The sequence below is a fragment of the Topomyia yanbarensis genome, chromosome 3 (genome assembly GCF_030247195.1).
Source record: "Topomyia yanbarensis strain Yona2022 chromosome 3, ASM3024719v1, whole genome shotgun sequence".
NCBI classification, from domain to species: Eukaryota; Metazoa; Arthropoda; class Insecta; order Diptera; family Culicidae; genus Topomyia; species Topomyia yanbarensis.
Window position 1 is genome coordinate 309,146,460 of NC_080672.1, and position 25,870 is coordinate 309,172,329.

The following is a 25,870-nucleotide window of genomic DNA, read 5'->3' on the forward strand; positions in this document are numbered from 1 at the left end:
GAAGGGAAGTAAAGCCTTGGGTCCCCGGTCCATGAAATTGGTGGATCGATATCTAGTTTAGCTAGTGGAATCAACTCTCTGGCGTCGGTAAAGAAGAAGTAGATCCAACTTCTATACTCTTACAAACAAAAATATCCTCCTCCTGTGATATTTGTGGAGTTACGCAGTAGTATATACGGCCTCTAGCAAAAGACCATCATATTTCAACCATAGGGTCTGTTGATTAAACTATATAGCTGAATCATATGTTGGTTGTTTTCATGTAACTTTAAAATGTTTCACAATATCGCCTTGATGTCAAAGAGAAAGTTGCAGGAAAGTTTATGGGCCTTTTGAAAAACCTATTATTGTTGATGGAGAAACGCGACTAACTTATGAAAAGGTCGTAATAAAAAAAAATAATTGTGTTGTTAAAACAAAAGTTAAAATACCTCGATAACTACTACATTTTAGAATTTTTTTGTGAAAAGCATTTCGATTTAAAATGGCGTTTAGAATCATATTCAAAAAGAAAATTGTATTTTTGACTGCAAATAGTAAGAATTATAAAAAAATGTCATAAGTTGTTGTTAGGAAAACTTTTTTATTGAAAGCTTCTCCAGGATCCAAATACACTAAAAAAGTTGCTTTTACGTCTTTAAAACGATAAACATTAAATTTTTGACATTTTCGATGGGGTAACGCGAATAACTTTTAAAAAGAGCATAATTGCACGAATTAATTGTTTCTGAAGGAGCAAAATTTCAAATATCTCGAAAACTATCGCATTTTGGAATATTTTTGTTAAATGCATTTTGATTTTAAATGTTGCTTAGAATTATATTCTGTAAAAGAATTACAATTTTGTATGTCTATTAGTATGAAATTTAAAAACATGTACGAAGTTATTGTTAGGAAAACTTTTTTACCGATTTTTTCTCCATCATGCAATGACATTCAAAATGTTTCTTTTCTCTTTAGGTTTTTGGTAACAAAATATAAAAAATTTAAAAAAATGGGTTTTTTCGCAATTTAAATTTTTGTCATAAATTTTTGTTTTTTTGAAAAATGACACAAAATTTTTTTCAGTGTATATTTTTTTCAGACAGAAGTATTCATTCCCTGTAACTCGTTCTCAGATAGTTTTGCTGTATAAAATACAGTAATCGAACAAAAAAAAATTTGAAATTCATACACGTAGAAACGTTTACGCCCTTTTGAAAAGTCGCTCTTGAGTCAAAATAATCTTATTACCTGTGAAAAATAATTAGTCTTGCATGACGGTGAAACGTGTAAAGTTTCATTGGGATCTAAGATGGTCGGTAACGATTTTAAAGATTTTCGGACGGATCTTCGTGGAATTCCTATGTTTCGCTACTACCAAGCATAATTATCTACTGATTCCCTGTGCAACTTCAGCTAGTCCCAATCGATAACGGAGTAGCAGCCAGGGGAGGTCGCACAAGCTCTAGCTATAAATAAAGATTTTGAGGGCATCAAACGTGATTTTGTGTTGTATTTGACATGACCTACAACATTCACCATTTGAAAATTACATTCATTTGCTTTATTTTGTAGCACAGTATTTTCTGTAAATAGGTCTGGTTGGGTTCTGGTAAGGCGTTTGTTTCACAAGTTGAATTTTTTTGATATTCGGTTAAATTGTCTTTGGCTAACTGGCATTCGGTCAATTGGCATTCGACCAAACGGCATTCGACCACGTGGCCCCTTCGGCCTAATAGCTTTCGGCCAAATGGCCCATTCGACCAAATGATACTCGGCATAATGGTACTCCGTTACCTGACTTATTTGGCTAAATGATATTCGGCCAAATGGCTTTCGGCTAATTGACCTAGAACCTTTGCACAGTAGTTCAAACAAAGAAATGGGCACCGTCAACATAACGCAAATAACGAAAATAATGACAACGATCTTTTCTTAAGTTTGTGCCTTTCGAACTAGCATGAATAATGTAACAGTTGATTTTTGAATCTTCTATGAACGACATTCAGATTGTTTCTCATTATTCGCCGTTAAATATTAATCTATGAATGAACGAACGCCGACTTCGTACCTAGCTTTGATCCGGATAGGGCACGTAGGGATCTTATGTGAGTTTGTAATCAGCGTTGTTTGATTATGTGTGATTTGCATTTAACGTCAGGTAAGAAGAAATATGTTTCGTCATCAATTCGAACTGTTGAAAATACGGTGGCAAAAGTTTTTTTTTTTTCAAGTGATGATTTTTTTTTAAATTGTGATTATGGAAAGGTTACCTTCGGTTGTATGATCTATCCATTTGAACATTCTCTCATTTCAACAATAACAAATAAACACAAAAATTTAAAACTTTTACACGGAAATGAAAGCTTTTCCTGAAGCTATAATAAACGAATGCTGGTTGAATCAACAAAAAAGTCCGTCTCCAATTAAAATAGTGAAATGGCTGCAACATACCTGAAAGTAAAAATAAGAAAAGAAGAAAAATATAAGTTTTCGAAACGGTGTCTCGAAGCTTAACTATATCGGTTATTACTACACTTAAATCAAAAGCAGAAGAGAACACAGAAGATGCTCGATGTCATTTTTAGTTGATTTTTTCGGTGGAAATTCACGACCAAAAAACTCATAATTGTTACCAACCTCAATGCAGTACTTACACAGCAGTACTGGAAAAACATTATTCCAAAAAACAAAAGCGAGCATCCTAAACCAACGAAAGTGGAGGTCAAAGCCGTTGAAAATGAACCGCGACAGTTCGTAGAATACCATTTGACTTCATTAACCATGCTCTAAACACCTCCTCACTATGTTAATATGCGTCGTTTGCCAGCAAGCGTGTCTGAACTGTACAAAACGGTTTCTAAAATTGCACAACAATTCGGTTCCACTTTCGCGCGAAATTGTTACCCGGTCGTTAGATGACTCTCATTGTTCCAAACTTCCCTTTAACCCCGGCGCTGCACCTCACTAGATAAGCAAAGGATAATTAATTTTAAATGAGGCACTCGTTCAAAAAAATGAGCGGGAAAGCATTTGGTCTGAACGAAGAACGAGCAACTCCGGACGAGTTTGCTTTCACATTTTTCGCCGCATCATCAGAGGAAAACAATTCAAAAGAAATACTATGAAACAGGACGGTCAGGTGGGCGATTGGAGTTAACTGGAAACGATTACGGTTCCTATCCTGTGGAGGCCTTCCCTGAGGCTTCCATGAGCGTTTCCCTGCCAAATTAAAGAATTATGGTCAAAATGTTTTAATGATTGCGGTCAAATTACGGTGTCACTGGCGGTTGGCGATAATAAGCTTCGATTGTTCTGTTCCGTTGGTGGCTTCAATAAGCATCACAGAAGTGAAGAATATAGCAATGAAGCAGTTATAATGCCACCGGTTGGTGCTTTCAACACGAAACACGTGTCAGTTCATTAAATATTACAGCGTGTTGGTTGGGGCGTAAAAGTGCTACTTTCACGGACCAGCAACGTTCAGGAAGCAGCACCATACCAGTGGCTCCCACTTTTCCCATACGGGCCCCCTAGTTATCTAGGTTTTTCTTCTATTACCCGAAAATTCAATTTGTTTACTGCAACGGTTCTAAAGGTCGGTTCTGTTAGAATCTTGTGTACAGATGTTACTCGGGATTTATTTAACGTAAGAAAAATACGATTTAGTCAAAATGGAGGGATTTTATTGTCCTTCCATTGAGAAACGTCTACTTGCTGCGACAACAGTCGGATGAACCCGTGGATTTTTTTTGGAATTCTCGACATCATCTGCCGCCCACTGAGTTGGTCGACCTCATTGGTCATTTTTCCCAATATTACTGCCATCGGTGCAAGGTTCGAGATAATGTTTACAGTTTTCTCAAAATTCCACTAGATAATTGCCACATAGGGTTTCATTGAGTAGATTAATATCCTTGTCGACGAAATTCAACCTATGGTCGCAGTACCACGCGGCACCGTCTGTAGTGACAGCTTGCAAATCTGGATAGAACTTCACTGGACCTTTGTGTGCCTTAGTGGAAGGAAGGAATGCACTTTTCCTAACTCTCTCCTTTATACAGCTTCGAGTTAATCGTTTTGTTGGTAATGAATATTTTGGTTATGAGCTCACAGATGCATATACCTTGCCATATCGAGCGATTCTGTCAGCGTAAACCAATGTGAATTTATTGGGAACATCACCTCGGGCTGTGGGCCAGATAAAACTTTTGTCCGGGAGTCTAACTGGAACCAAGTTTTTGCATTTTGTTTTTATGACACGACTTAAATCGTTAGCTGTAACTGTCCCGTGGATCTTTTAACATACTAGAGCTTAAAAAAATAAATAAATCGAATCCTGTATGTCCATCGGATCTGGTGTGCGCGATTTGTTACTTCGCGTAGAGATTATTCATGCTTGTTGGGCATCCATAAGTTGCGTCATCTTCTGTTGCTTGAGAGCAGCTATGGCTGTTTGTGATTTAGTTGATGATTATGAAGAAGGAGGTATGTTGGAATGGTGTTGTTTATACAGTGATTTACGTGGTGTATTCTTGTTGCAGAGTTGGCACGTAGCGGTCTGTACTTCATATGTGCACACCGTGATTTGAGATCTGGCAATGCATTATATTTCGTTTGTAAAGTTCAGTTAGGAAGGAATAGGTCTGGCCACACGTATTCTCCCAATACGAATGCCGTTTTACCAGAGAAAAAAATTCTCCATGTTTCAAATTTAACGGTCTCCGTATTTTGATATGATCGCTGCAATGAGTTTATCGGAAGTACGCGAGTAGAGATCTGTAGATGGACATCAATTTTGTCAAGGTCCATATAAACAAGTATCTTATTCTCACATTGCACAGTGGTCCGAATCCATAATTTAGGAAGCCAAATATTTTCGTAATGAAAACTTTTATTTTAGAGCTATGATCTACCCATGATCGCATATTTGACCCGTTTTCTATGGGATTTCCTATCTTTACGACTTGTGATCATGGGCAGTGATGTCTTTAAAACAAATAATCAGTATCAAATAGGCCATTTTCAGATTTAGATGGTATAAGGGTGGTTCGAATGTGGTGTGACAGAACATTGAAGTCTTCAACAATATTGTAGAGCAATTTATACCAAGCAGCTTGGCGCAGAAGACGCCATAGTTGTATCTCCAAAGGTTTTTATTTTACAGCTATTCTAGCTAATCAACTTAGGATGTTCTTAACAAAAGCTACAAACATGTTTGTTTTCCTAAATTCTGGATTCGGACCACTGTGCATTGTCATGCAAAATAACTCTTTCCACCATGGTTAAGGTTTTGGACGTTATTGGTACAGCAGTACGGCCACCGCATTGTGTCTATGTGTGTTCACAGTTTGCTGGCAAAAGTTAAACCATAAAACAACACATTGTTGGTCATGTCGACTATTGTGCTGATATTGCTTGGAAATTGGGTGAAATAGGGTAAAGTGCTCATTTTCACCCTATTAGGGAGGGTGCCTCACTAATTCATTAATCACTCGGCCTACAATCAGTGAAATGCGTACAAAATGGCATCAACAGCTTTGTTTCGTTGTTAAGAACCAAGATAATAACACAAATGCCCTTTAAACGGTGAAAAGCTCGCGCTTGAACGCAACGAAAACTCGAATCGAGTGTCCCTATTGTTGCCCTACCGTTGCCTTGAACAAAGATGGCAGACACTACTCTAACCAACGGCTTCAAATAGGTAGGGTGAAATAGAAACATCGCAAAAATAAACTCATGTTTATTTCGATCATGTCAAAACTCGACCGAAAAGGTTTAGTTTGGGTTTCGTTTTGATAACCTGACGGTGACTGTGAATTACCTTGATCAGTCAAAAAAGATTTAGGACTGGTGGTATCCAACGGGGAAAACGATCGGAAATGGTGAGTGAAGCTAAGCAATCATGTGAAAAAATTCCCCACCCAGAGGCGAGACTCGAACTCGCAACCTTTGAGACTCCGGCCCAATGCACTAACCCTTATGCTATCCCTGGGTATGGTGACATCCCAGAAAGAACATATGATTATCCCACTGGCGACGGTGATCGTACCCTGCCTGCAAAGCGAGGAATCACACACAACGGCAGCTGATCACCCCAACACATTTGATCTATTTAATTTCCCCGCTAGATACCAAGGCCCGGGTTTTTATAATCGTCTGATGTCTAATTTTTAGTTCATTACCCATCGTACTTCGGTGGGTGACAGAGCTAATTAAGACTGTCGATTTCTCCTTGTCCTTTTGGACAAAATTCGTCTATTTGTTCGATTTTTTTATGACGCTGGTCATAAACTGCTTTCGTTGCAACCCAATTGGGCCATTGTACCAATAAAGTGCGGTGTGGAAAACACGGAGAATGATATATGTAGTAGGAATACCTGAAAAGTATCCCTACTGTGCGAAGACTTCGTACGATCTCAACATGTCGGCATGCAAATTGCACGAGAAAAGCCTGAAGTGTTTCCCTTTTGTAGAAATGCACCACAGGTCACGCCTAAATTCTACGGTTCCATGTTTACTGAGGAGTACTAATTTGATCTGAGACAGAGAGAATATTTGCCTAGAAGTACACTCAGGTTATTTCACGCGTTTTTTGCGCGGTAATTTTACGCGCGTTTTTTACGCGGATTTTTAAATTTACGCGGTTTTCTTTACGTGGATTTTGAATTTACACGGCATCCATTAACGAGGCATCCATCAACGCGGATTCTTAAATTTACGCAGATTTTTAAATTTACGCGATTTTCATTTACGCGGTTTTCATTTAAGCAGTTTTCATTTATGCGGGCTGTATCCCTCACGTTAAAAAAAGCCTGAGGGCATTCGAAATCTGAGAAACGAGCAGGAATTCCCATTTAACTTCAGTTCAGAGCTGAGGAAAGTCTGGAACGACATGGACGTGAATATTAACATTTCTGATTCTCTTATAGCTTTTTTCTAGTGTTTCAAAGTAATTTTTCATAAGAACAGTTCAAAAACACGAACCACTTAAAACTTGTTTTGATCAAGATAGGTGCTTTCTTACAGTACTAGAAGCCACCAGATTGCTACCTTTAATGCTCTACACAATTATGCTAGATATTTTACAATAGTCCAATTGCTTGAAAAGTATAATTGAAAATAGTGGATATTGATAGGTTTTATTATTTTTTTCAATAATCTTTCACCGCATCAAAAATATATCACAATTTCATTTTTCAACATTTACTTAAACTGTCCCCGACAGCACTGCTCCAGAAGAACACAATTAGTTCTGTTCTACGAATGCTTATAATAGTGAGTGGTCAAATAAAAAGTATTAGGCACAGTTCTTATTCTTCTTGTGAGCAAATCTTGCATAAATTGAAGTTTAGAAATGTTAAAAACGATGTTTATTGGTATTAAGGGGTTAAAAGCCTTCTAAATAGCTTTCCTCACTAAACAGCAAACAATTTCGAGATCACAGATTTGATCACTATTTTACAGTAGAATTATAGAAGTATCATCCCCCAATTCGAGTTATTTAAAAATTCAAAAATCATTGTAACGAGTACCCGGCGCGAACACCCGTGTACATCCTCCGCGTAGAAGGAACCGTGTTGAACGGCGGATCGCTCGAAACAATTGGAGAATAGAATAGACGTTAGAAACGTAAATGATGACAATAATAATATAAATAAATTTAAGGAAAAAGTAACAAAAATCCAACATCAAAAGCCTCATGGACGCTAAAAAAGGCAGTTATTGGCACCAGTTCATCGACCAATTAGCGAGGAAAACATCGATAAGCACTCTATGGGGCACTATTCGTAGAATGCGCAATTCAATATACAATATTAACGAAAGCGTGTCGTGCTATAATAATGCACCGTGATCAGACAAAGCTGTATTTTGTGCAACATGAGATCCCATCAGGTGATCGTTCACCTTCATTACAAAACATCTATCCCTACCTCTACGTGGCACTAGCTAGGGTGCGACTAATCTTAGTGAAAATCGGGGAACCAACCCCGATGGAATCCTTGGTCGTATGCTGTCAGGGAAGAAAAAATAGAAGACCGCATGTTCTCCATGTTAGGAGCAGCTCTAAACAGCGTCCGTCCCGAAACAGGCGATTGAAGAATGCGATTGAAGAATGCGGTGCCTCGTCAGCCATATCCAAGATGACAGCCCCAAGATGAGACTGGGTTTCGCAGTCCTGGTAAGGCGGAATGCCGAATAAACAACCAAACAACCCCGAAAAAGGTAAATGAGGATTCCGATCATAGTAAGCATACGCATCGGATGTGGATTTTTTTCGCTCCTGGCATTTCTTCAATTCAAAGAGGAAAAAGTAGAATTTTGAAGTTTTATCTGTACTCGTGAGTTGCTGGAGGGTGAAAGCGTGCATGAGTGGCAGTGCCTGCGGGGGACATGTTCATGTTCCGGTTGAAGGATGGATGCCAGTTTCATTACCAGCTGTTGGGACCAGTGCGGTTGACCGGGAGTTGATTGCTGGAGGTGTGAAAGAGGATGAATTGGTTGGATCTTTCTCCTAATCCGAAGATTGTCGTGCTTTCCCAGACGTCTGACAAGCGAATGAGGACCTATACGTGGTGCTCCTGCTAAAAACGGGAGAGGCGAGACGTCGAAACGGATCGTTTGCTATGAGCTAGAGTTCATGTAGAGCCGTTCTGCAACAAACTGTAAGTTGTTTGTGGGTGGGATGCCGTGCCACCGAGATGTCTGGTAAGTGTTGCTATGACTGTATTCAATGTGGTGCATTGTTCGCCGCGATTTTGGAAAGTTCCGGAGGATTTTCCTAATATAGCTGGTTGTGATTTCTTGTTGGTTTTCTCATTTTATAAGTTTATTTGAGGAGTCCTCATTGTTGTTTTGAATCAAATTGAAATAGCAGTGACTTCTCGACAGTTTTCCAATGCCGTTTTGGCGTATTATGAATTATATATCGATTGTGATAGGTGTGTATTTCGAAGGTCAGACATAAGAAACCATATGCGGGAGTGAAGGCATGAAGCCTTGCAGCAGGAGGGGAGGGGTTATTCGGGTTTTTTTCATTAAAGCACAGCGAACGCCGCGCGAAGTTGCTGTTTTTCTGTTTCATGAGTTGGCAGTGAGGCGCTCAAGGATCACGAAAGGGTTTCGATTCGTGAGATCATTCCAGGATTGCATTTGTTCTAGAGTGCTCGTGTGCCAGTCAACCCCATTAAATAATGAAGCGAAAATATCGTTTCCAATAGAAAGATCTCAGCAATCTGGGAAATAACAGAAAATTTGCGCTGTTGCTCTGTTGCCCAGCAACTAGTTTCGTAGTTACGTGTAACAGAGAAGTGTTGCTGACTAACAAGAGACAAATTAAAAAGTAATTTTGCAACTTGAAATAATAAAAACGTTTCAATGCATATGTCCTGACATTAATAACAATAGGTTACTGCTTCTTTCATAACTATTGCATTTTAGTTGAATGGTATAAATCCAAAGTAATTCTTTCATGATCCTGTACTGCCTATTAGGATATAGAAGTCCTGTATGGATTTTTGGTGTTTGTATTTTTATGCGTTTTTGTTTATATTACTACTAATTAACTGATTTCGCCAATTTTCTCTATTGTTTCAGAGAGCGAGTAAGGGCGCTATAACCCTGGCTCATTAGCCAGGGCAGGGCTAAATACTTCTGTCCCATCCCAGGAACCAAGGACCAAAGGAGTGACATTAACCTTCTTAGCAAAGTCACTCCCAACGATTTATCAAACCCCCATCAAATTGAAACGGTTGTGTACGGTTGTCCACGTTTCTTCCTTATTCAAGGTTCAAAATAATCCGTTGATTAAATTATTCATTGAATGAATAATTTGATTGCCGTATAATTTTGTATCATCTTTATTTTGTACGCTGCACAGTTGGCCTGGCCGCTTTAATGCTTGTGTCATATTCAATATTTGCCACAAACATTAATAATGACAAGAAAAATTGTGGACGAACGTTTGCAATTTTCCAGGATCCCTACATGTATTGGCTGTGTATGTGTAGACTAGACTAGAAACAACCCCGAAAAAGGTAAATGAAGATACAAGATGGAACAATCTGCAATGGACACGAAAATGTTCAATGGAATCTGATTGGAAACTCGGTACTTGGAGCGTCAGAACGCTGTTGGAACCTACTTGCTCGGGAACTGCAAAAAGTGAAGGTTGAGATCGCAACTGTTTAGGAAGTTTGATGGCGTGCTACAGGAGAACAAGAATTCCGCACAGAAAAACCCAACTGCGGGTATCTCGTTCAAGTACTACATCTAGTACAGTGGCGACGAGAAGGCAGAACATAAAGTGGGTTTTGTAGTGCAAAGGCTCACCGGGAGGCAGGTGAGCGATCGTATCTGCGTGTTGAGGATAACGGACAAGTTCTTCAATGTACGATGTAAAAGATAAATTCTATGAGCGTCCAAACAAAACCTATGGAGAAGTCCTTAAACATGACGTAAAACTCATCATCACAAATGGACAGGTTGGGAGGGAGGAATTTTTTTCGTCCGGTTATTTGCATGGAGAGCTTCCACTCAACCACCAACGACAACGGCCTAAGGTTGATAAATTTTATCGCAGCCACAGGCCTGACTATCTGTAGCACTAATTTTCCACGGAACAATATTCGGAAGTACACGAATGGTGGAACTTGCTCGTTAATTGACCATGTTTTGATGTCATTGATCTTAAGGCTTTCCGAGAACCGAACGTCGACTCTGACCATTATACCTGAAAGCTCGATGAACGAATCGTAGAATTGCCAAAAAAGATAATCAGCATGACAACAGGTCAATGAGGCAATCAGTGAAACAGCCACAAAAGTGTTGGGTACCACACGTGGAAACCAGCAGAATGGCTGATTCAATGTTGAGTGCCAAAGAGTGGCGGACAAGAAAAACCAGACCAGAAGCTCTGCGAGCAATTCTGGATAAATTCCGAGACTACAACTTGCGGATTCACCATCTGGTTGTGGGTTTCAAAGCGGCGTATGATTCAGTGAAACGAAACGAACTAGGACACAGAATCCTCGAGCATAGTTTTCCGGCAAAACTGATCAAACTGATTCGTATATTCGTAATAGCCGGAGATATATTCGAATCGTTTTTGAGGGTAAATGGATTGAAACAGGGTAATGCACTCTCTAATCTATTTGTTCAACATAGCGCTCGAAGGTGCAATGCAAAGATCTGATGTGCAAAGGAACGAAATCATCATCACTAGATCTTACATGCTCCTTGGCTTCGCGAACGACATCGACATCATTGGCGTTGATTGCAGAGCAGTGGAAGAGGTATTTTTGTCTTTTTAAAGGGAAGCTTTAAGAATCATACTGACTATAAACTCTGACAAGACAAAGTACATGGTAACTGGTAAAGAACAGCATAACCCGATTGGTGTTCGTTCCGAGGTGTAAATCAATGAGGAACGGTACGAGATTGCCGAAGAATTCATCTATCTTGGAACATGTGATAACCATGTTAGCTGCGAGGTCAAAAGGTGTATTGCTGCTGCCAATAGACCATATAAACGTTCATGACTACAGCTAAAGTCTCGTAATCTAGAGGCGAGCACAAAACTTGGTCTATTTAAATCAGTGATATTCCCCTTTGCTGTGTACGCCCATGGGCGTTAAAGAAAGCAGACTATCGTGTGCTCGTTGTATTTGTGAGAATAATTCTGCGTTCAAACCTCGGTGGTACCGTAGAAAATGGAGAATGGTGCAGACTCATGTACCATGAGCCGTACTGCCGTTATAAGCATAATTGTCTCACGTTCTATGGGATTTCCTATATACATGGGACACTTATGCCTAGAACGGCAGCGTACCAAATATACAACCATGCTGGATCTTTAAGATACTAAAAATATTCGCAAGAAAGGCTTTACTCGAAATAAGCTTGATTCGTCTGCAAGAGCCCATTAAACTACCATCTACCAATTTTCATATGAGGCTGACGAAATCGTGTCAAAAAGCTGATAAAATCGGGGACAAACAAAATCAAGGTCTGAAAAAATTGGGTCTTCACTGTGTGTCAAAAAAGTATTGTTTTCTGAGGGATGCTAAGCCGCCATTATGTATTTAAAATATCAAATAAAATGTGTTTTCTTATCTCAATATTACTAGGAACATAAAGGATGACCGAAATTTGTTTTGATAATCCAAAGAAAATGAAACCTTAAACAATTTTGTGCGACATTTGTTCTCATAAAAGCACATTTTTTTTTCATGATAAATCGACAACTTTTGTCGACCACCTTAACCATTTGTGACGCGAATTTTTCGTTGTTGATACTGTTATTTTTAGCTATATATATATATATATATATATATATATATATATATATATATATATATATATATATATATATATATATATATATATATATATATATATATATATATATATATATATATATATATATATATATATATATATATATATATATATATATATATATATATATATATATATAAATATATATATATATGTATATATATATATATATATATATATATATATATATATATATATATATATATATATATATATAGGTTTTCATTGTCGCTAATTCTGATTCTGACGTAGAAAATGTAAAATTCAAAATGGCGTATACAATATGGCTTCGCTAAATTTCATGTTTTTTGTAACTTGTGTAACCGCCATTTTGAATTTTCAAATTCTGTATCAGAATCGTAATTAGCGGCCTCGAAAACCACATGATCTATTTTCATGCTAGTTGGTAAGTTAGTTATGACCTACGAAAGATTCTGTAAAAAATCTATTATTTAGTTCAATGTTTGAGATACTTTGAAAAAAATAGATCTCTAGGACTTTTAGTTCAGATACAGCCGAATTTATTGTAAAAAACGAGATTTTCGAGTTTTTTACAATAAATAATATAAAAAAAGTTTTTGATTATAACTAATAAGTAATTAACAAATTCACATAATTTTTTGTGCTAGTTATACTACTTACGTCCCAAAGAGATGATTTAACCCTCAGGCACTCGCGCAGTTGTATTTTGTGCAACACCTTCAGAAACTCTAGTGAAGTCTACTTTCAGCACCAGCGGCTGCTCATTCGGGGAGCCATTCGCGCGAGTGCCGGAGGGTTAAAGAAAGAATTCGTATTTATATGTCAACGCTTACTAGAAATCCAACAAAACTTAAGAGAAGTAGGTGGGTCGTAAGTCATTCAAGATCCCGTATGCCGTCCAAGAGCGTATCAGCTTACACGAAGCAGTACTTCATAAAGTAACGTGTTACCATATTTAATCATGTTCTGCTACTGTATATTTCAGAAATATTTTATTTTTAATTATCCCAGCATCTACGCTGGCACGAATTGAAGTTTTCCTCCACCGCCTGCCGAACAATACCAGCACGAACCGGGTACGCGGATGAATTTATGCAATTTAAATAACGCTTCACGTAAAGCACTTTCCCACGCTCTGTACATTATTGTCGTCACATTTAATAGGAAGTCATTAGGGAAGAATACTTTCTAGTGTGATCCACTTTCAAGCAGCTCTGTGCCACACACCGAAACCAAGCAGCGCGCCACGAATGCCGAGAAAGTCCCAGACAATACCCCACTACAGAGCAGCATCAGAGCGGTGAAGCACTAGTGCAAAGGTGCAGTGTGCCTAGCTAGCACCGGAAAGCGCCATGGTTTGAGGACCTTTCGGGGAATGAAAAGTGAGCTTAGTATGCGGATGGTCCTGCCACATCGTCAGTCAAGGGCAGTGGGTGTAGAATAAGGTTCAAATGACGACAATTTTTTTCACAGCCAACGGCGCTCATGGGAAACTGGTGATGGCGGGAAATTTCCCCAGCGCTATCATGAATGGCAAAGTGGATAAAAAGCAAAATGAGCCGAACAGTGAGCGCGCCACGAGTAAGGGACAATTTAAATGAAATATTACAAAAGTTTACTTCTTAATCCACATACTCGGTTGTTTGGTAAATGGATGTGGTCGGTCAGATGAATTCCAGATGAAGCCGTTTATATACATTACATAATCTATTTTAATCTCAGCCTAAGGCAAGAGAAGAAAAAATAGACTCACTAATAGATTCATTTTACGTAGAGGTAAACAGCTTTTTGCGCAATATTCATTTTTTTCTCCTCTCCGCACAATCTGCTCCAATGAAAGGTCATTAAGGCTATGAGTTATGGGTTTCTTTGACCGCGGTCGGCAACCCCGGCTCCTCCGATTGCTGCTTTGATACGACGAGAACCCCGAATTAACTCTGCCAAATCAGTGCAATTAGCGTGACGCAACCCAATTAGGATTTGGATTGGTCTGACGAAAGAATGAAGTAGGCGTCTCAGTCTGTTAGTGGATATTTGGAATGCAAATTGAAAGAATTGCTTTCAATTAAAAATAGTCTGACGCATTTGCCGCCGGGTGGGAAAACTATGATGGATTATACGATTTGGGCAGTTCGAGCGACTAATGAGTTGAAATTACTGGCACAATCGCTCTGAGGGTGTGTTGAAATGTTTGACCTTAGCCTTAATAGCTTTGCTGCCAGACTTGTTTGCTGAATCAATGCTCTAGCTTATGAGTTCATATACACGGTACATGGTATGTGTGAAAGGTCGAATTAGGTAACTTTCATGTACACGAAAAAATATTCATACTGGTCATTACAAGCAATAATTTGACAACCTAAAAAAAGCTTTATCTTTATCTTTCTCTTGATTTGAGCCTATCTCGGTTAATGCTATAGATCACACTCAGTTTGGGTTTGCTGATAGCCCCCGATATGTCTGTCATCCAATCCTCAGGATTAATCAATAATAATAGACGTAATGTGATGTTGGATCTGTTGAGAGATGTATCCCATAGCCTTACTTACCTTACCGTTAAGGCTAGAGCCTTGTTGTCTATTGCTGTATGCAGAAGCCGTCTCCACTCCACTCGGTCCGTTGCTGCTTGTCGCCAGCCTCGCAGTCTTCGAAGGGTCCGCAGGACGTCCTCTATCTGGTCGATCAACCGTGCTCGCTGTGCGTCCCGTCTTCTTGTTCCTGTAGGGTCGCCCTCAAGAACCATCTTCACCGGGTCGTCGTCCGACATTCTTACGACGTGTCCAGCCCGCCGCAAACGTTCCGTCTTCCATCTGCACGCCACCGTAGATGGTACGCATCACCTTTCGTTCGAAAACTCCAAGGGCGCGTTGGTCATCCACGAGCATAGTCCATGTTTCGTGGCCGTAGACGACCACCGTTCTAATCAGCGTCTTGTAGGTGTGGCGACGAATTTTGTACGACCGGAGTCCAAAGTAGGCACGATTTCCCGCCAAGATCCGTCTCTGAATTTCGCTGCTGTTATCATTGTCGGCGGTTACCAGTGAGCCCAAGTACACGAATTCGTCGACCATCTCGATTTCGTCACCGTCAATCCGAACTCGGGATAGGAGGTCCACATTGTCGTCTCTAGAACCTCTTCCTCTCATGTTTTTGTCTTCGAAACGTTGATGGCAAGTCCAATCCTGCTGGTTTCAGCCTTCAGTCTGATCTACGTTTACGACATCGCCTCAAAGTTCCGTGTCATTATGTCAATGTAGTCGGCGAAGCCATGAAGCTGGACGGACTTCCTGAAGATCGTGCCACACCCCGCTCTCTTAAACACACTTTCTAACGCAACGTTGAACAGCAGGCACCGTAACCCTCGTCGAGATTCAAATGGACTCGAGAGTGTCCCTGATACTCGAACAACGCACATCACCCGATCTATCGTCGCTTTGGCTAATCGTGTTAGCTTATCCGGAAAACCTTAATCGTGCGTTATCTGCCATAGCTGATCTCGAACGATTGTGCCATATGCCGATTTGATATCGATGAACAAATTATGTGTGGGCACGTTGTATTCGCGGCACTTCTGCAGAACCTGCCGAATCTCGAATATTTGGTCCGTGGTGGCGCGGAATCCCATGAATCCCGCTTGGTACTGCCTTACGAACTCCCTTGCAATTGGTGACAATCGACGGCAAAGAATTTGAGGGAGGACCTTGCAGGCGGCGCTAAGTAGTATGATCGCGCGGTAGTTGCAGTAATCCAACTTGTCACTCTTTTTGGAGATTGGGCAAACGACACCCTCCATCCACTACTCCGGAAGAGTCTTCTACACCCAAATTTTGGTGATTATCAAAATTGGTGCAGCGCTCTAGCCAGTGTTTCACCACCGTATTTTAATAACTCGCTGGGTAGTTGATCTACACCAGCAGCTTTGTTGTTTATCAGCCGCCCGATCTCCTCCTTGACTTCTTGGAGATCAGGGGCCGGCAGCCTATCGTCTTCTGCGCGTGCTCCATCAAGATCCGTTGCCATACCGCCTTCGTCCTCTGCTGCTTCACCGTTGAGATGCTCGTCATAGTACTGCTTCCACCTCTCAATCACCTCACACTCGTTCGTAAGAAGCTTGCCGTCTAAGTCCCTGCACATATCGACTTGCGGAACGTAGCCTTTGCGCGAATTGTTCAGCTTCTTGTAGAACTTGTGTCGTTTTCTTGTTCCTCCTGTTGGCGCTTCTTTCTCCGGAGTACCGAGGTTTGCCTGTTCCGTGCTGGTTTGTATCGCTCCACATTTTGTCTCGTTCCGTGCTGCAGTATCCTTGTCCGTGCTGCATTCTTCTGCTCTATTAACTGCTTACATTCGTCATCGAAGCAGTCGTTTCCTCGAATCGGAATCGCTGTACCTAGTGCCGCTATAGCAGTACTTCCTATGGCAAAACGGATCTCCCTCCAGCCATCTTCAAGAGTATCCCATAGTCGTGTGACACAATTAAAACGCCACTGCTCTATTTCCTCTTCAAGTTTATTGATATCAACAACATCTAACCATACAGCGAGCAGAGTTAGGTGCATACATTTTTTCTTCACGATCCTAAACTGTCTTTGATTCGTTTTTCAATTACATATATATCACTTAACCCTTAAAATGGATCGGAGACTTATTTGGTTACATTCCCTAGTTGGAATAAACTTGTGATTAGAAACAGAAATGATAGAGCTTTTTCCGGCTTTAAATTCTCTTTCAGATGAAACAATTAATTCGTTATATAGGATGAAATGCGGAAAAGTTTGAATTTTTGTAGAGGTATGTAACCATGTTTTTACGAAATATTTGTTATACGTCTAGCGTGGTACAATGTCAAATTTGCAAAATCCACTTGAGAACATAAAAAATATTAATAATTTCCGTAAAACGCGACTTTTCAAAAAGGTTTGCTGTGACTACGATTCCACTTGAACAGGTTAACTGAACGCATAAAACTAAAAAAATCATTAGTATATGTACTTTTAGTATGCTTGATCGATTCATAAAATTTGTTTTCTTCTTTTTGGAAACGGGAACGGGGAAAAATCGTCCCCGTTTCCAAAAAGAAAAAAAACACTTCACCTGAAAAAAAATATTAAAAGATTCATCACATTAATATGAATGTTTTGACGAAAAAATGGAATCGTTCAAGGGCACGGCAATTAAATTACGTTTTGAGATCGGTTGAAAACTTTTTCGGCAATCGTAGTCACCGCAAAGACGTTTTTGAGAAAACATGATTTCGAGATAATCGCGTTTAAAGTTTCAAGTATAAGCCACAGCTCCGTAAGGGAGCAAGATGAAAAACGGTATAACTTTGCGTCTACTGCTCCGATCTCTATAAAAAATTGAGATAACATGCTTAAGAACCTGAACTTTACGATAGAAAATCGATATTTTGGCCTACCTCAACATATATAACCCCTTAAAAAAAGGACTGGAAATCTTAAGCAGGGAAATGACATGGCCCGGGATAACTTTCTAGCGAATAACTACCACATCTACGTGCCCGCTCACAAAGTTGAGATCGATGGTGTGGTCATCGGTCTGAAATTGACGTGCTGCTGTTTCCCCATACTCTAGCCAATAAAGTTTTTGGAGTGCAATAAAATGCATTCAGCACTTATCACACAGAACGGGACAAAATCCAGCATCCCTTTGAATCCCTACATTGTCATATGCTTCGAATTAAAATTTCTTAAATTTCAAGACCACATTACCACATGCTTGTAGACCTCTTAAATAGAAATTTTCCATCAGCTAGGATGTTGGGAAGACTTCAAATATTTTCAAAGTGGTCATATTTTCATTGTAAAGACATTTTTAAATGCGTCAATTTTCAACACATCCTCCTCACAATTTCCTCCCGGTAAAATTTAGGAGGCTCTTCTACTCTCGAGTACCGAATTTAAGTTGTTTCTTGGATAATAAATTGCAATGTACCTATTGAATGGATTGGAAAGGAGAAATACGGTCCGAATGGGTGTTCTATTAGTGATCAGCGATCACAAGCGTGTAGTGAAAGCGTTTAAGCGGAATCTCAATGCTTTGGTCGGTGATGTGGCCAAACAGGTGAATCTGTCCAAGACATTCGTTCAGAGTGCCAAGGACCGGGAGGGACTGAATACGTATAAAGTGCAGAAGGCTCCAAAACGTGACGAACAGCAAAATACAGTGGAAAAGTCACGGGCCCAGAAACTGTACACCCAGATGCTAACGAAGCTGACTTCCGGCAGCTTCCGGGTTATTGTTCTTCACCACCCACCACGTTTTGATGTTCCGCAGGAAATAAGGAAGCAGAAACTTTAAAAGTTTGCCAATAAATGCATTATTTGACAAACAATCTCCTCATGTGGCAAACGGAGTACAAAAGCATTTGCTTCCTCTGTTGAAGCAACACGAGGGTCCTACGATCTTCTGGCCGAATCTAGCTCCGTGCAACTATTCAAATGTTGTCCTGGAGTGGTACGAAGCCAATGGGGTCACTTTCGTACTCAAGGATATGAACTTCATGTCTTTGAGTACGAAAGTGAACTCGTTGGCCCAACGTATCGGAACTAAGGCCCATCGAAAAACACTGGGCAATTATGAAGCAGGCACTACGGAAGCATTCCAAGAAGGTTAAATCTGAGGAAGACATGAAGACATGTGCAGCCAAATGCTGTACAGAGCGTAATGAGTGGAGTTAAGCGTAAGGTGCGACCGTACGGTTATGGTATTGAAGTTGAATGAAATAAATATGCAAATAGTTTGTTATCGAGTTATATTTAATTGTCTGAAAGTTTGAAAAGAAATAGTTCATTAGGTAATTTTCTACATCGTTTTTTATTTCGTGATGCACTTTTATGTGGGTCACCCTTTAGAAAGCGACTAAAATGTTGCTGCTAGTTACAACATTAAGTTGATTATGATTGTCTAATATGTGACTTAGCAGCAATTGCTATCTGATGGAAAGAAAGAACAAGATCACGACAGTTAGTCCTATTGCTACTGTGTACGTTTCTGTGTATCAAAAAAGCTTAAAATATACGAGTGAATTTAAATCATTGGTAAATGAACTCACGCCTGAATAAAATCTCTGTTTTACAATTTTTTGCCTTGTTTACTTTTACACGTTTGCCTTGCTGATTGTTAAAAATGTCACTGTTTTCCGGATTAATGGTGATTTTAGAACGGAACGCATTCCTCGTATAAAAATGAATTTGGATGTCAATAGAAATGCTGTTGCATTAAAAATGTAAAAATAAAAACTGTCTTCTCTGTTATATTGTTATCAGTAAATTCAAATGTTTTTTGCCTAGCACGCTTGAGTGAGACGCCTGGTGTTTACACTAACCGTTCAATGCACTAGCGTAATACAGATATTAAAATTGCGTATAATTTAAAAACTTGTCATTTAAATAACAAATTTTTTTCTGACCAATATCTAGCATTATATCCGAGTTTTGCTAATCGTTGCAATCACTAGCGAAAAATGCTCATTTTTTTAGAGTTTTAGTGCTCAGTTTTCCATAAAACTTCTCCCTTTTGCCTTTCTCATATAGAAAAGTTATGCAGGTGACGAGTGTCATACACCATTCGACTCAGTTCATCGAAATCGGAAAATGGCTTTGTGTGCATATGTGTGAATGTGGAAAAGAATGTCACCTCTGTCTCCCAAAGATGGTTGGACCGATTTGTACAAACTTTGTCTCAAATGAAGGGTAGAATCTTTTTGTTGATCAGACTTCCAGCTCCGGAGATACGGATTGAAGAATCCGATCACACGGCAAATTCCCATACAAACTGGTAGCACCATTATATCTAAATGATGCAAAACCTATTAAAATGGATGCAAAATTACTTGGATTTACCAGTCTAGATCAATAATGACTAACCAAAGTCGCTTTGACCACATTGGCCACCTACGACGGTTCTTGATTCCATATAAGCAGGAACTGAAAAATGCTCAGAGGGCAGACAAAGGAAAATTTCAAAATCGAATTTATATTTTTCATGGCAAATGGCCTTAAAATGCATAAAACATCGAAATTTGTTGTAATTATAAAAAAAATTTGGACGAAATTTGACTTTTTTGGACAAAATCCACAAATTCTGCCATTCTCTTATACAAAAGTTGTTTGTAAACTGAAATAGGTTTTCTATATTTTCACAGGGGCGTAAATAGGGATATACGGTGAGAAGTTGACCCGCTCCCCACACATTATACACCACCCTTATTTTTGAAGCATATAAATACGACCGAACATTTTTTATTAATATTGTTTTTTATTCCTCGGCTTTTCGGTCTTTCAAATCAAAACGGATATTGTATACCGCCCGACGTTTCGGCCACTGGTTTTGGCCTTTTTCAAGGGAAATATGTTATCGTTCTACATCTATACGTCGGTTATCGACGTTGAGAGATCCATAAGTTTTGCTTGATATGCAACGGTTTGGTGAGTAAAACTGGTTAGTTTACACATCAACCTTTTTACCACTGTGCACTATTCAACGACATTTTCAAAGCTTCTTTGAGTTTTACTCACCAAACCGTTGCATATCAAGCAAAACTTATGGACCTTCTAAACGTCGATAACCGACGTATAGACGTAGAACGATAACACATTTACCTTGAAAACGGCCAAAACCAGTGGCCGAAACGTCGGGCAGTCTATATCCGTTCTGATTTGAAAGACCGAAAAGCCGAGGAATAAAAAACAAAATTATTATACACCACCCTTTCCCAAATCCCCCTCCAACCACCAATTATTATATTGAGCATAACCAGCCATACAACATCCGTAAATGTGCCACTCCATTCTCATCTCCAGCAAATATTTCATATCACGAATGCTCGGTATTATGCGAAAAGACTTGAAGTCAATAGCCTTCATATTTAGCTGTAGCACCACTTCTTGCTTCTGCGACAAACTCATCTCGACAGATCACCACAGCAAGAGTTAAAATAACAGTTTCTACTGTCCTTCCGATTAGGCACACAATATGAATGGAACTATTTTTGTAGTTCGCTTCGCACTGACACGGGCACAAGCAAAAAGAACACTGGGTATTGTGTTCGACGCACAGTGGAACGACGAGTGACAAAACCCTAAAAATCAAAGTCTTATTATTCTTTTGTAAATATTTATTTTATTTTTTTTTTCTCAGTTTGAATAAAATTATCTCAAAATTTCACGAAAATCAGATGAAAAATGAATTTTTCCCATGTCGTTGAAGCAAGTGATGTCGAGGATTTCTGTTCGTTTCAATTCATAAGAACTGTTCGTATTTTCGAATTTCAAAAGGCGATATCCCAACAACTACATAACCGATTGGAGTAAATTTGAGTTCTTTGGAAAGAAGAATCATCTTCGCTTGCTCTGTACCAAGAAAAAGCAATTGAAAAATTGAATGTCATATCAGTAATTTTTCTTTATACGTTTTACAATTTTTGGGATGGTCTCCCATCGGTCACTTATCATGAATCTGACTCAAAATTTAGTGAGGTTTCAAGATATATAGGCCTCATCTTGCGCATTTTTTCGCGGAAGTTGTTATAAGTATGTTTTGAAAATACCCATATGGAGACGCCCTTTAGCTCATAGATCTTTTTACAAATTGATTGCCTAAACAACATCATAATACTGAAAAATTAGTGATTCTTACTAGTTTTGTTAACCATTTCTGCTATTCTACTATTATTAACGTGTATATTAACTCTTTAACTATTATTATTGACGTGTATATTAACCCTTTAACGACCAACACCTTCAAACGGGTTTACATGAAAATAATCGAAAAAAGATTTATGGCATTTCAAAACTGATATCAAAACTGGATTCAGCGACCCAAAATTAGTTAAAAACTCAATTTTTGGCCGAATAAACCCATTTTTATAATTTTGTCGCAACTTGGTATGGATAGGTGCCGCTGTACGACGTCGTTGATGGTTCGAAATAGCGATCTTCCTCAACATTTTCACAATTTCCATTAAGAAAAAGGTTAGATAAGACCACAAAAGTAGTTCGGATTGAGCTTATAAAAACAGTATGCATATGGAAATATATTAAAAATCTATAGATAAATAATTTAAGCAGTAAGGATCAACATTGCCGAAGACTGTAAATTGATCCGATTTTCTTATAAGAAGATATTATAATTTAAACCAATGGCCACTCTTTCTCTCACATGCTTCAAAAAGGATATTTTATTTAAAAATTCTTTTGACCTTCAACGTTAAACAGCTTTATCCGTTAACCTCCAATTAATATGCCACCCTCAATAAAGCTGTAATCCCGTAATCCCCTAGTACGCAACGAATTTTTGAAATAAAATTCAATAATCCATCTTACGTAATCCTTCAAACTTACTCCACATACACCATACACTACAAAATGTCACCTTTTGCCATGCCTTCCCCTATACGTTTATGTAATCTTTGAATAGTCTCTCAGTAACGTTCCGAAAAAAATCAATATTTGTGCAGTGCAATGGTTATACACCGCATATTTCTGTAGGTAGCCATCATGAAAAAAATATGGAGAAGCAGTTGAAACTTGGCATTTTTTCACTTTTAATGTACTTAACTCGTTTTTCATACACCATAGCATATCGTCGCTGTTGTGCTATCTTATGACAAGCGCCATTTAGCACATTTCGAGAAAAACGATTTTTAAAGTTTGACATTGAATATCTTGAAACTAATAAATGGTATAAACAATCCAAAAAAGACAATTGATGCTTCTATCTATTCTGTACTAATCTCTCAAATATTTCAAAGATCGGTTGACTATGTTGCGAGTTTTTACTATGAATGTAAACAAAAGTCGCACTCACACATGTCATAGGCGTGTATTGATGACAAAATTTGTATGACGTGTCATAATCGTGCATGGAAATTTTTCCATAGGAAAAAATCATCAATTTTTTACTTTTATTCGTATCTTTGGGTTCATTTGGTCTATAAACAATCGGTGAGATGCATTTTAAAGGAAATAAGTCAGGGAATCTAGAAAAAATAATTATTTTTGGTTACAGTGTTGCCAAATATGCTATATTTTCAGTTTAAATCATAAACTGTGTTTTTCTCACAACTCTTGTATTTTTCTATTGAAAATTTTTAGGCCATTGTGTTCCTCAGACATTTTTACACATAAAAAGATTTTAAAACTTCAATATAACTTGAGCAAATCCCTAGATACAGTGATTTGAAGCAAAAAACTTACAATTTATCATCATGTTTCTTGCTATATCTAAGCAACCAAATAGAATTTCAAAATTCTGAAAACGCCACTTTGTAGAGATTTTTCAGACAAGTAATGTGGCATATCTAACTCAGTTTACCCCAAAATGGCGTTTGTCATAAGATAGCACAACAGCGACGATATATGAGCTCAGACGATCTTATGTACATACTAAACCCAGATTGCTCCGTGTCAATTCTCTGAGCAAACTGTGCAGACGTATCCGTGACCTGTGCCGCAGCTGACAATGAAATCTTTGTTGTATCAAGCAGTCTTTCTTTTAATCGTGTAGGTAGTGTGTGCATAATGATGCCTCTATTTGAATTAGATATTTGATCAAAATTTTTCACAATGCTGGCAAGAAGAACAACGCATCAAAAGTATACTCGAACATTGCGAAAATCAAAACTGCTTGCACGCCAATTTGACCAATGTAATAAAAGTGCTTGCCTGAACCGGGAGAGAACACCAACGGTTTCCAGCAGAAACCGAATCTCTCCATCGTCGCAATCAAGCTGCAAATATTCGGTACAATCATGCATCGAGCTGAAAAACAAGACGAACTGCCGACTGATAAAGAAGTCGCAAAAATATAAACAAAACAAGATGGCCTAAACACAATCCTGTCAACTGTACAAGACGGGACTGACAAAGTGCGATTGTGTTGTAATAGATACGTCATGGCAGACTTCATGCAGCTTCTAAAAATTACCGAAAGCAGAAAGGTGACATACATAGAAATCTCTTATTTGGCAGGCTACCTGCCATTGTGGTTTGAAAAGCAACATTTTCATTGCAACCGAGAGCTGCAACCAAGGAAATTTATGCGAATGAACAAACGAACGAAAAACGTAAGTGGCCATTTCCGAAACCACACGATTATTCTGTGCTGTTTTGAACGAATTTGGCATTCTGTCATTCCGGAAATAAGGCAATACATTCAACGGTGTGCATGTGCAACCCAAGCACATGAATGCTCTCAATATTTCATGACTCCGCCCATTCGACAAAAAACATTGGGCCAAATTCAAACGGAATCTAAAGAATACTCTAAAATTGTTGGAAGCGAGAAGCAGTTTAAGGCAAACTGTCGTTCAACGGCGAACAAAGGGGAGGAAGTGATTGAGCAAAATCAGATTACAGGAGTTAAATTTGTTGATTCGATCACTTGGAATATTTATTTAATGTCTAAAAGAAAAATAAATTATTCTTTTTAAGCAAATCAAGCAAATTTTTGTCGTACTTCCGCTTATGAAAGGCTGACGTTTTAGAGATCAACAATTGGTGTTAAAATGACAATGGCGGTCACACAAACATATATTTCAAACGTTATAGTTACCTGTACTGAAACTTTTAACACGCATTAACTGCTCAAAGATTGTTAACAATGTGTTTCGATGCTGCCCATATGTCAATACTTTGAGAGCCTTTCGCTCTTAAGATCCTCGAACATAAATTAGAACAGAATACACAACTTACACACAACTTACACACTAATAACTTTAAAAGCCTGTACTATAAAAACCAACAGGAAAACTTGTTTGACGGCTCTCCATATCCACCGACCGGAAGCGACCAGCCAATACTTAGTCCCCGAAAAACAGAACATCAAAAGCACAATCAAAGTTATATTTACCGTAAATTAGAAGCGTCTGTCGCTCGGGTTGCGGAACGAAACTGCAAAAGTTGCTGCCAGCTGCTACTTGCCTTCCCTCTTCGCTGGTTGAAAGCTACGATTTTCCGTGTGCCACAGACAACTAATGCACCAAACTACGGCACGCTACTGTCGATTTTCCTTCCGCACGACTTAGCTTCACCAACTACGACTAGCAGCAGCAGGAGACGCAAACTGTTTGCAGTACGATGCAGTCTACGATGTACCAGGGCGTTTCCCTTTGATCCAGGGACGGCTTGAGCACTATTTCTTCGATCACTATTTTGCTTTCTTATATTTATCGTTTTAACCTTTTTTCTCTATGAACACTTTGCTGGACTACATCAGAGTGAGCACGCTCACATACAGACACGTTCTATTGTCGGGAGGATCCCCCTGTTGGCTAGCCTTCAGGTACTGTTGCCGTCCAATCACTTGATTGATTAATTTTCCACCTTTCCACTTCCGGTCATCGAAATTTGCTGCTGTCCGAATGACTGTATAGCACTATAGTACAAATAAATGGAACAAACTGTCGATAAAATTGCAGTCATACTCTTTTGCCTTCTATCCAACCACCCCCCCCCCCTTTTGTATCTATCCATCTCGCACTACAAGTGTTAGGTGTCAAATAAGAGGACAGCACATTGAAGCTCCAGCATCTGCGATGCCAGCTCTA

At 38.9% G+C, this 25,870-nt stretch overlaps 2 protein-coding genes across 10 annotated transcripts in view; both read right to left on the minus strand.

Annotated features, from left to right (window-relative positions):
* The window catches only part of LOC131689408 (neurocalcin homolog), a 490,006-nt gene that overhangs the window by 265,103 nt on the left and 199,033 nt on the right, over positions 1–25,870 (minus strand). The window lies entirely within an intron of this gene.
* Positions 1–25,870, minus strand: part of LOC131689409 (neuronal calcium sensor 2) — a 303,694-nt gene that overhangs the window by 213,763 nt on the left and 64,061 nt on the right. For 4 of the 7 annotated variants that reach the window (XM_058974473.1, XM_058974472.1, XM_058974475.1 and 1 more), the window contains exon 2: positions 25,174–25,698. The exons of 2 other annotated variants lie outside the window; for them this stretch is intronic. The gene's annotated coding sequence lies outside the window, so the exon portion shown is untranslated. Of the gene's footprint in view, positions 1–25,173; positions 25,724–25,870 lie in introns of all 7 variants that reach the window. One more of the 7 variants, XM_058974474.1, reaches the window with a different exon arrangement.